This window comes from Alosa alosa, chromosome 15, assembly GCF_017589495.1.
Source record: "Alosa alosa isolate M-15738 ecotype Scorff River chromosome 15, AALO_Geno_1.1, whole genome shotgun sequence".
NCBI classification, from domain to species: domain Eukaryota; kingdom Metazoa; phylum Chordata; class Actinopteri; order Clupeiformes; family Clupeidae; genus Alosa; species Alosa alosa.
The window spans coordinates 19736534-19749033 of NC_063203.1; the positions used below are offsets into that span (position 1 = coordinate 19736534).

The 12500-nt window shown below is 45.0% G+C and overlaps 1 protein-coding gene across 1 annotated transcript in view; it reads right to left on the bottom strand.

The window, feature by feature from the left end:
- Window positions 1-12500, bottom strand: part of robo1 (roundabout, axon guidance receptor, homolog 1 (Drosophila)) — a 279922-nt gene that overhangs the window by 199852 nt on the left and 67570 nt on the right.

Sequence of the window (12500 nt, forward strand, 5' to 3'; positions counted from 1 at the left end):
AGCTAGCTCTGTCATTTTCTTAGTGTCGGGCACAATGGCGGGGGAATTCTTTGGGTGTTAATTACAGAGAGTGAGGTCTCCGGCTCCTCTAATTTGACTGTGCCGCGTCTTTGATTCAATGACAGCCATTGCCGAGTCACTCGCTGGCACACACAAAGACTTAAAGCTCCAGTCGTATATGGTGTTATGGGCTAAACAAACCAAGGCTGCCTGCGTGCATTTCTTGGTATGGCAAAAAGTTGGTACACAGACTTGACATCACACTACCCAAAAACAAACACACTGATGTCAGTCAGTCATTGTTCTCATCCATCATACAACACACACATCTTTACATAAACTCCATACAAACTAAACTACAACATGGAATTTTAGAATATTATGCAACAGTTTCAGTATACAACAATGCATGTTATCACACACACACACACACATTACATTACATTACATTACATTTAGCAGACACTTCTTGACCGAAGTGACTTACATATGTCAGCTATATTACAAGGGATTACATTGTCCCCGGAGCAACTTGGGGTTAAGTGCCTTGCTCAAGGGCACAACGGTGGAAGCCGGGAATTGAACCCACAACTTTCAGGCTACTGCACGCTAGCCCAGCTCCTTAGCCACTACACTACCACCGCCCTACTACACACCCCCACTACACACACACACAAACACACACAGAAAGAGAGAGAGACAGACAGACAGACAGACCGAGAGAGAGAGAGACAGCGAGAGAGAGAGAGACAGAGAGCGAGAGAAACAGATAGAGAGAGAGAGATTGGAGAAGAGAGAGATGTGCAGAACCAAACCATTATGACTATAGTTCCCCACCAATGACAGTACCACAATAGAAAGCCATGGCAACAGTTATCAAATAGGCTACACAACAAACAATCCAGAGACAAAGCAAAACTAATTTTTAAAAAAAAAATAATATCTAATCAAAGATGACCTAAAAACTCTTATGGACAAGACCACGTAACAGCAAACTCATTGTGCTGCTTAACTTTAATAAGCTGAATACGCACTCGTCTTCAACAGCTCATTAGAAACCTCTCTGCTGAATTTGTGTTAATTTCAGTCTTATCAGTCATGGTTCCAACAGACAGAGAGGAATTGCCTGCTAAAAGTATTTACATAATAAATCAGATGCGATTATGGAGATTTCTTTTCTCTCTCTCTCTCCTCTCCCTGGTGTTGAGTGCCTCCGTCACAGTTGCGCTCTCATCTGATCTGAGGTCAGGCAAGCTGAACAAACAGTAGACCCCTATCGGCCCTCATCAGACCAGCCCACAAGCTCTGCAGAGCAGACGCTTATCCCCACCGTTCTCAGCCTGTCTGTGGGAAACACACATGGTCAAATCGGCTGTGCACTGCCTTGACATTGTCCAAACAAGAAACATCGCTGGACCTTCACACAAATGCCCTGAACTGCACACAGTAAGGGTGACTTGGAGTAAGGAAAACATATTAAGTTCGTGTTACTTCCCAAGAACCCAACAAACAGAATGGCCCAGGCTAACACTACATCCCTGGTAAAGGCATTACAAGCATTGTAGCACGATGAAAAGCAATCAAAACAATAGAAAACAGTATAAAACAGCATGTGCAATAGCTCTGTAATGTGAGAGGCTGTGTGAACAAATTGCTTGTTTCTGTGTTCAGCGTGTGTGAACTGTGGACTCATATCAGGGCAATGGTCCATACAGACCCAGCATGGCCGTAGGTTTGATGTTTCACACAGCCTGTTTATTTACTTATCAAACCGAATTAGAAACAAAATATATCCCATTCTATCTTATGTATGCTATAAAGTCAGAAAACTAATTCTATGAGTTTGATTCTACAGTATATCCTTTTCAGTGGACCCCAGCTTACTGTCATTGCTCAACCAATTGAGACTTGCAGTATCTCTGTAGTCAGAGATTCTTATAATTTGCTCTGGTCTCTATGGCCTAGTTGTCTACTTTCAAACATATTCAAATAACAATTCAACTGTCTGACCTGCCATGTAAGTCTCTAAGAGGATTAGTAACTGGTAAACCAAGGTAGGCCTAAATGGCCTAAGGAGTTAAAAGATTTAAAAGACTTTCATCAACGTAGTTTTGACTGTTGCACATTGTGCCATGTTAAGTAAAACATTCAGATCAAGGTGATACGCCGCTACCATGAAACCACTTCAAAAGCATATAATCAGGAGTCAACATTTCTCTCAAATTGGCGTGCTAGATTTTAAAGATTCTGATTGAAAGTGCTTTGACTATACAATCAACCAAAAAATAATCTATGCACATACCAAAGCTTGTAGACTTTAGATGAATTACTCAAACTCAAGTCACCTTGAATGATAGTTTGTATTAGTAGGGTTTTATATTAGGAGAAACCTAAGACTCTGGATTTGGATATAATCATTACCATCACTGCTCTCTGACTACCCCCATATGAAGATGGGAAAATGAGCATGTTTCTGTGACATTTCAAACACAGTTTATAGGTTCTTCCACCTCAAACTGAGCCACAGTGGCAATTGGTTGAATGACCTTCTACAATTTATGGGAGTGCATACTTATAGTAGTAGACAAAATACTCTACTACACAGTCATGCATGCCACCACCATCTATAAATCTCAATCTAATAAGACAAACTATGCCGTGATACCCATTCTGATCCCAGTGTGTCACAGCCCAGACTTGCTTTCACCTGACTCAGCACCTGTGGAAAGGGAATCAATGACAGCATAATTATAGACCCAGAAAACATCTGAAGATGCCTCGGAGAGACTGATGCTGATAAATTGATTTAATAGAGCCATCTAATCTACCGAGACCATGATGAAATTATGATGAGCTATATAAAGAACATTAATAAACAATAACTGATTTATGGACAGCCTGTATAGTCCTCCAAAGACCATTTGTTACAGCGCTTGTTGATGTACAGTAAGTCACACCTGCGTTTTTGGCTTGTCATGTTCTTAGTCATCATCAGTTTTTTATTTCTCAACAAATACTTATTTCAGCTTCAGCCTACATTATTGTTATGCCACTTTCATGAACATAATATGTATTATAACACATATAATAATATTTGACACACATTGTATAAACATTCTATTTTAAAATAGGACAGATATGTAAATGTAATAGCCTGTTTGATATAACAAAGACAAATACGTATACCAGACAGATTGTAAAACTCAGTAAGTAATACTTTAACAACTGGTTACATGCACACGCACACACTCACAAACACACACACACACACACACACACACACAAACACACACACACACACACACACACACACACACACTCTCCTACACTTGAAACCGCAGGCTGGGGAGGAAAGGGAATGTCTAATGGATTATCTTAATGCCGTTCGGCGGTAGCACCGCAAGCGTCTGAAAAAGAGAACCAGAGAGAGCCAGGGGGCCCTGGGCCCGTCATAAATTCTGCAAGAGCGGAGCGCAGGGACCGGCGAAACTTTAACAAAAGACAAAAACTGGGTCCCTCCCTCTCTCCCTCCCTCCACCCCCTCCATTCTCAACTGGGCCCTGAGGAACCCCACACTTCTGCTGGGCTCTGCTCTCTCTTGCTCTCTCTCTCTCTCTCTCTTCTCTCTCTCTCTCTCTCTCTCTCTCTCGCTCAGCAAAATAAGCCTAATTTATTAGGAGCAGGTGACACCCTGGATGAAGTCAGAGTGCTGATTGACATGCCGGGTGGATTGCGTTACCATCTGCTTGGCCTGTTTGCATTGGAAGAGACCTAAAAAAAGTAAAATGAGTGTGTGTGTGTGTGTGTGTGTGTGTGTGTGTGTGTGTGTGTGCGCATCTATGTTTGTGTGCGTGTGGGGAGAATGAGCTTCAGCTATCACCCCGAGCCTCACTGTCTCTAATGTGATTGTTCATACACCATTTGCAGCAAATGTAGCAAACCATAAATCAAGTGGCTAAGGGGGGCGCACTGGCAACAATTCTGCTACATTTTATGCGCTCAGAAGGAGAAAAAAAACAGCCAGGAATGCCACATCGTGAGACATCTGGTCTTCTCTCCTGTTGGTGGCGTGGGACTATTTTTGTCCCGCTTGCCCTTTTAATGCACTCGCACAAGAGCATTTTCCACGCAGAGTGTGTTTCTGCCATCACGGACAGCAGGAGGGACGCACACACAGACACACACACACACACACACACACACACACACACACACACACACACACACTTCAGCTAACATAAACAGCACAGATGCCAAAACACATCCTCCAGCCGCCTCCCTCCTGTCCCTTTTCAGTTATATCTGGTTTAAATTTAAACACTATATAAAACAGGCTAGCAAAACTGTCATCGTATTTCAGTCATCCAAGAGGAGAATTTTATGTAACATTGGCAGTGTACGATGGAGATATGATTCTCGTGGGTTAAGGATTTAACAATAAAGACTACTTTTTAGGCTGGTCTGCTCATGACGTTTTGATTCAGAGCTTGTCTGTTAACAGTGCTGAAGCACAACAGTGTTAAGAGTTCATGACAATGACTTTTTAGGGCATTTCTTTTTCACGCACCTCACTGTATTACAATATCTGATTGGTCATGTGTCCTTTTCCTTCACTGTATTACAATATCTGATTGGTCATGTGTCCTTTTGCTTCACTGTATTACAATATCTGATTGGTCATGTGTCATTTTGGTTCACTGTATTACAATATCTGATTGGTCATGTGTCCTTTTGGTTCACTGTATTACAATATCTGATTGGTCATGTGTCCTTTTGGTTCACTGTATTACAATATCTGATTGGTCATGTGTGCTTTTGCTTCACTGTATTACAATATCTAATTGGTCATGTGTGCATTTGCTTCACTGTATTACAATTCCTTTTGGTTCACTGTATTATTTTGTCTGATTGGTCATCTGCCTTTCCTCTCATTCTCTTCACAACTCTCCATTCAATCTCATGCAAATGGGGTCCCATTGACTGCTGATCTTTAATTAGCAATACAATAGCAAACCAAATTAGCCCGAATGATTTTCAAATCCGAATCCTCACAGAAAAAAAAAGTACAAAGGAGAGATTGACAGATAGACAGTGACCGTGTCACTGTCCAAAATGTTCAATCAGCAAATTAATTGAAACGAGTCTCAGTTGTGCCTTGTCTGGATCTGAAATGTCACTCTTCATTTCATTTGATTAGTCTCAGCCTCAGACAGGCTCTCCAGCCCTGACCATCTCTCTCTCTGTCTCTGCCCCAGACCACAGTGCATGTCCGGACCACACGTTCAGATACTTTAAGTCCTTCAGTCTTCCAACAAGTCTTATCCACAATCCATACATATTGCTATTATTAAGTAGTTGTTTTGTAAAAGTGCAATAGGTGTACAGTAGGTGTTGGATGAGCAGACATAGAGAGTATGGAAAGTGTGTGTGTGTGTGTGTGTGTGTGTGTTAAAGAGAGAAATAGAGAGAATGAGTGAGAGAGAGAGAAGAGAGTGTGTGTAAATGCTGCATCAGCAGTAAAAACGGGCTGACACAGACACCTCAGCAACTCAGTCCGACCCTCACCACACCACACCACACCACAGACCCAGTGGAACAGCTGTGGAGGCCTGATGGAGCGGTGGTCTCCAGGCCAACCCTGGCTCCCTCCTCTCCCCTGCAGCACAGCATGGGGGGCAGCCTGCCCAGCATTTGGTTAGCTGGTGCCCAGCCTAACTGCCTGGATATATCTGCTAATGGTTTACAGTGGAAGGTTACTACATGAATAGAGAGGGCAGAGTTTAAAAATACTCTTTGGGGTATTTTTCTGGTGACTTCAAACATATTATTTTGGTATGGCTGACTAAGTGTTGCACTTTTTAAAAATACATTCTATTGGGGTTAGTTCACAGATAAATAAACACGTGTGTGGTATCGGTAAAAGCAGGTCAAAATAAAGTTCCAAAAAAGCAGAATGAAATGTTTCATGTATTTTTATGTCATATCTTTCAAAATATTATCTTTATATACAACACAAATAAACACAGTTCAAAGCCAAGGATCTGTGGAAATTCAAAGGCCATACAATGTCAGATGGCTCATATATTTTTAATGGGTTTCATGTACTCCGCCTACAGTGTGCATTTTAAAACATTACGTGGGCTGAGTGGCTCTGGACTTTCAAGCTCAAACCCCCAAAACAAAAAAAACAAACTTCACGATGCATTCTCCCAAGGTGTCAGAGCACCACCGACAATTAACACTTCATCACATGTTCAAGGGCGTCTAAATGTGACGCACAAACCACAGCGGAATGTGATGACCGTCTGCACGGGCCAAACAGCCTGGCGTTCGCTGTGGCGTGAGGACTCTCGCTACCGTTTGCCCGTCAGACGAGTCGCCGCAATGTATTTAAAGCACACCGCGGGGAGCTCTCTTTTTCATCAGACAACGGGGTTAGTTAAAGAGGGCGGCCATCTTAGGAGTCACGTCAGACCCCGGGGTTAGGGACAGGCTCCTCTGATCTGCACACTGAGCCATTGTTGTGCTGTTGTGGTTGTGGTTTCGGTGGTGACACGGAGCAGGCCCTGAGGGAAGCCGCAAGAAGTAACCTTGGGGCCAGCACAGAACGCATGCCGTGCCAAGGTGGCACATGTTGCATTTATCTTGGCCTCTTCAGACGAATTCCAAATTTTTGTGGACCTCTCTCTGCACTGGCTTATGTAATGTGTATGAACTTAAATGATCTTGGATATACAGAGAGAGAACTCCGAGAACTCCGTTTTATTAATTTGTGTGAACCAAAATGACCTTGACGATAGAGCGAGAACTGAGAGTTTCTGCTTTAATCTATGAATTATTCACTCACGCCTCCATACTCACCAGCCAACGCAAGGCTCTCCATATGAGAAAAAAAAAGTCTTCAAGATGAAAAAGGATTTCAAGTTTGGAGTTCAAATATAAGACAAAATGTGCTGAAAAAATATAATACTATTTGCTTGAAGTGACAGATAGTAGATAAAAGACAACGCATTGTCATGCTTTTATCCAAAGTGAGTTGAGGCACTATTGAGTTACTCCCCGGGAAAGTAAAAATGCTCTCCAAACATCACAGCACTGGAGAATTACTGAGTTTTTGATACAACCACACCATCACTATGAGTGAAAATGGATGGAAGTGGTAGGCTTCTCTCTCTTGCCTGCCCTTTGTGGTGTGTGGCACCGGTGCGCCACAGCGCAGAGCCAGGCTGTCAGCGCCCATATGTCTCCTGTCTGGATCACTCACGGGGGCCGTGCCTGTCATTAACATGCCATTATTCAAACACTCGCTCAAGACTGCAGCGTTTTTGCATTCAGCTGTTAGCTGTCTCTTCTGTCAGACCCAATTTGCCGTGTTTTTTTTAAATCATGGTAACATTGGTTTCATAAACACACACACACACACACACACACACACACACACACACACATACACACACACACACACACACACACACACACACACACACACACACACAGAGAGAGAGAGAGAGAGAAAATACACAGATCCATAAACACAGAGTAATCATATCAGAACATTGCACTGTCCGCATATCTGATGTACAGCTAAGACGACGGCTACTCTACTGCCTCTAGTGGTATGCAACCAAACTACATGTGACCATCTATGCCATGCCAGGGAAGTGAGGAAAAACGATTCCTAACATGGATTCACAAACTCTTTTTTGAGAAGGTGAGAGGTATGTGAGAATGTGGTCTCTGTAAAATAATATTTGTCTGTGGTTGAGGGAGTGTGTGTGTTTGAGCGTCAGGGTGACTGCGAGGTGTGTCGGTGAGTCTGTTCTCACCTTGATGCGAGTGCGCCCCGCTGCTTGTATTTATGTGTGAAAACGGAGCGCACAGGAAGGAACATAAAAAAACTTCAAGGCCCAGCCGAGTCCGATTCCCGACACCTCCGGGGACTCGTGTAGGGGCTCTCAGGTGACCCCATAACCCTGTGACCCCTCCAGATCCTGAGACGGTGCCGCCGACTGGCTGATCGACCCTCTCCTCCTCCTCCTCCTCCTCCGGAGGCCCTCGTAGGGGCCCCCATGCTCCGCTCCGCTCGAACCGGGGTCCCCTTTTCAGAGCCTAATATTTATGGACTGTGCCTCGTCCACCATGTGTCCACCTGTTTTTCCACTTCCACCGTGACCAGAAAGAACACTTTTTTTTTTCTTTCTTTCTTTCTTTCTTTCTGTCTTTCTTTTCACAAATCTTCCCATAATTCACAGCTTGCTAACTCAGGGCTTCTTTTCCAGTCCATAAAACCTCCCTTGGGACCCCCACGTCTGGAGCAGGAAACCCTCAGTGGCCTTGTAGCGGAGGAGTGTGTGTGTGTGTGTGGGGATTAAAATGCATATAAATACAATAGCGTTTAAAATAACAACTCTGCAAGGAAGAGGCCTCCCCCCGTGAAGGCTGGACTTGCCCAGTTGTCAGCAGAATGTTAACTCTGATGAAATGAGACCGTAAGGTTGTAAGGTAGTCGTGCTGTGCTGTGCTGGGGTGGGGTGGGGTGGGGCTGGTGGGGAGTGGAGGAGCCACGTCACATGATTCATGATTATTTTTTTTTCTTTCCACCCATGCCAAACACCTGCAGCCTCACCAGGTGTGCTGAGCGCTGCTTTAAAATAGGCCAGAGAGCGCGGGGGTGAGTGGAGTGGAGTTAGGTTAGTGAGCAACATGCCCTCCTGACACGTTTACTGCAGTGAGCACTAAATGTAGCTGCTACGCAGATGTGCAGCAACACACGCACACACACACACACACACACACACACACACACACACACACACACATAAACACACATAAACACACACACATAAACACACACACACACACACACACACACACACACACACACACACACACACACACACACACACACACACACACACGTCACCTCCAGATTCAAATCACCCCACCCCTGTCCTCCACCTCAGCTCTTTGACCTTGTTTGGGAGTTAAAGTAATTTAGATTCATTGCAAACCTAATTAAAAGAAGATTCAACCTCCTGGCAACTCTAAAAGATATAGAGTGGTGAAGTGAGTGATAGAGAGAGGGATCGATAGAGAAAGAGAAGGAGAGTAGAAGGAATGTGTGTGTAAACAAGGCAGAGAGAGCCAGTAGTGGACTTTGTGGCAGAGTGACCTCTGAGAGGCCTGTGGGTCCATGATCTAATTACTGGCCCTGTCCTGTGAGTAACTCCTGGGGTGCGTCTCTGTGAATGGCAACTCAATGGGAAAAGCCAAATGGGAAAAGCCAGGCACCCAGACTCCTCTTTAAAAACAGCTCCATGAAGAACATCACTCACAACTAAGCAGTGCTGATGGCATTTACATTACAGCTCGCATCAAATCTACCAAAGTTGATGACCTACCACAAACACACACACACACACACACACACACACACACACACACACACACACACACACACACACACACACACACACACACACACTGACATGCAGGCACTCCTCTTTAAACTGCACTTATGCCCAGCCAGGCGCAGGATGTTAAGGGAAGACACGCTAGCAGAGGCTCTCTCTCCATCTCTCTCTCTCTCCCTCTCTCTCTCTCCCTCTCTGCGGTCGCCTCTGATGGACTCCAGCTGGACCCGCGCCCTGACCACACCAGTCATACCCCCAAATTCATCACCCACTCGTCAGGTCTGCCCGAGACTGTCAGGCCCCCTCCTGAGGAGACGTGCAGTACCTGTGACACACATACACACACACACACACACACACACACACACACACACACACACACACACACACACACACACACACATCTCTCTGTTGCCATCTACAGTTCATCCCAGAGAGACCTCCTTCACAGGGATACACTGCTAAATTAAGTCCTGTTGCACAGCCAGCTACAGACACTGCAGCAAGACAGATGCATAGCTCAGAATACGAAAAGGATGAACAGAAATAAAAAGGATACAATTTCAAAAATGAGTAACATCGTTTAAAGTGCTCAAAAAGCTAGACTTAATCCACGCTGCATCCTAACCATATCATGTCCTCCGACAGCATCAACTTTAGAGAAGTTACACCAAACTTTTTTTTTTTATTACAGTATTATTATAAAGATGTTCAGTCACTCTCAAGGCAAACATCAGTGCCAGCTCTCAGCATATTTGCGGATGAGACTGAAAGCAAAGAGTCGCTCGGCGAGAGGATATCTGGTGTCTTATAGTCCCTGGATGTCTAGTATCCTCAAAGCAGAGGATCCCATGGCAGCTTGCCAACACTTCTTCACCCCATATAGAGGCTTAGACGAATGAAAAAGGAGATGCAGCCTGGTAAACCTTTAAGTATCCATGGCTCATAATAGAGGCCTTTGTTTCCTTCGCTGCATTGTGTTACATCTCTGCAAACCAGTACAACCGGAGTGTGCACCACAACTTAAAGACTTTAACGTTTTGCACCCGTGCATGGCTGTAAGATCACTTCAGGCATGTTTGGTCTTGTGCATGCATTAGATCCATTTCAAGGGTTTGATTGCTTTGAATGTTTCATGAGATGCGCATTCCCCAGCACTTGAGAGTCTTAGAGTGCATCGTTAATCGGTTGTGGGAAAGGAGGGAATCCGTCACAAACATGTTGTAATGAGTGTGTGAAGATGGGGCGGAAATGCTGTGCGATGTTTCACAAGCATGCACATACACACACACACACATACACACACTCACACTCACTCTCTCTCTATCTCTCTCTCACACACACACACACACACACACACACACACACACACACACACATTGTACACCCCCCACACACACACACACAACACACACAGTGTTTCTCAAGTGGTTGCAACTAAACCCTCAGCTGCCACTGAGACTGACAGTCTGCTAAGGCATTTGGCCTTTTCTGCTTTCATGTGCTCTGGCTGCGTCATTGCTGGCCTCGGCGATAAAGCCACCATCCTAACTCCCCAGGAAGAGTCTGCTCCCATTCCCACTCCCACAAGGACACACTGGAGGTTGAGCAGCAATCAGGCCTTACAGGAGGAGACACGCGTCTGTTTTATTTATCAATCTCACCAGCTACTTCCTCCATTCTCTCCACTGCCCACCCCTGCCCCACCTCCAAACGGCTTCCATTCATGTGATTCAAATGGACACCTGGGCCAGACTGGAACCTTTCCCCCCTGGTGAAAAACAGCTTCCTGTTTCCAGCACCATCACCACACTGATCCAGGATCAGCAGCCTCCTCAGTGTTGCCCATTACTGGCGAATGACAAAAGTGCACAAACTGAATTCTCACACCGTGGGGTGTGTGTGTGGTGAGCTGTGACTGTTCTGCAACTCGAAAAAGAGAGAGAGAGAGAGAGAGAGAGAGAGAGATGCTCATTTCTCCACACACACACACACACACACACACACACAAACAAACAAACGCACACACACACAGTCCACACGCGCAGGGACAATTTACTCATGGGTGATAATAGCTGTCCAGACCACCACTGTGCTCTGATGACATTATTGCCACCACGGGCAAGCTGTGCTCATGCATGCCATTATCACAGCCGATGCTAGCTGTGCCTGTGCCTGTATCTGTAGCACGCTAGTCAAGCGGAGTGGGTTTGCCGTGCCACAACCAACAACCTTGCTGTAGCGGTAGACTACATTACCCATAAGTCTATGCATGGATGTATGCATTAAGTTTCAGTTTCACTAGTAAAGGAGTTAACGTGCTATTAACTTTGGCGTCCAGTCTCATCATTATACACGTGCCGCCACAGTTCACCGAAACATCACCTGCCAGGGAACGCTCTTCTGGACGGCTGTCTCTATGACCTGGGTTAATGAGCAGCTTTTAATGCTTTTAATGAACATCCAGTACTGGGTCATATGCACATCTACCAGGAAGTGGGGCAGCAGTGCACTGTAAAGTAAAGATGTCAGTGACTTTCTAAGAGCAATACAAAGCGACATGAATTGCAGATAAATGATGCAGTGTTTGCTTTCGAGGCCAAAAATAAAGGCCGCTTTTGTAAAACGAGGTCAAGCTCTCAAGCGGAAGGGGGAAAAAAAAAAGCGCACCTGGACCTTTCACGAGCCGAGCCGACAGCAGAGCGCTTGTGTTCACACCTTCACATAAAACTCCACATGTCGGGCATCTGGACGAGTGTCAGTTTAGAGAGAGAGGGAGAGAAAGAGAGAGAGAGAGAGAGAGAGAGAGAGAGAGCCAGGCCAAAGATGACAGGGGGCCTCGTCAAAGTCACATGATTGAGTGGTTCCATAAGCACGCGACACACCATCCAGACACCCTGGAGGATGGTGAAGTGCATGCGTACTCACACTCACGCCATATGCATAGAGGTCTGGGAGGAGAGATGCAAATCAGTCACCGAACCACTTCAGTCAAACAGCATTTGAGTGCTTTGAATGCTCTCGATCACACAGGGCTTTCCAGCTCTTATTGTCTAATTACCTGTCGACAACCAGTGACAGATGGAT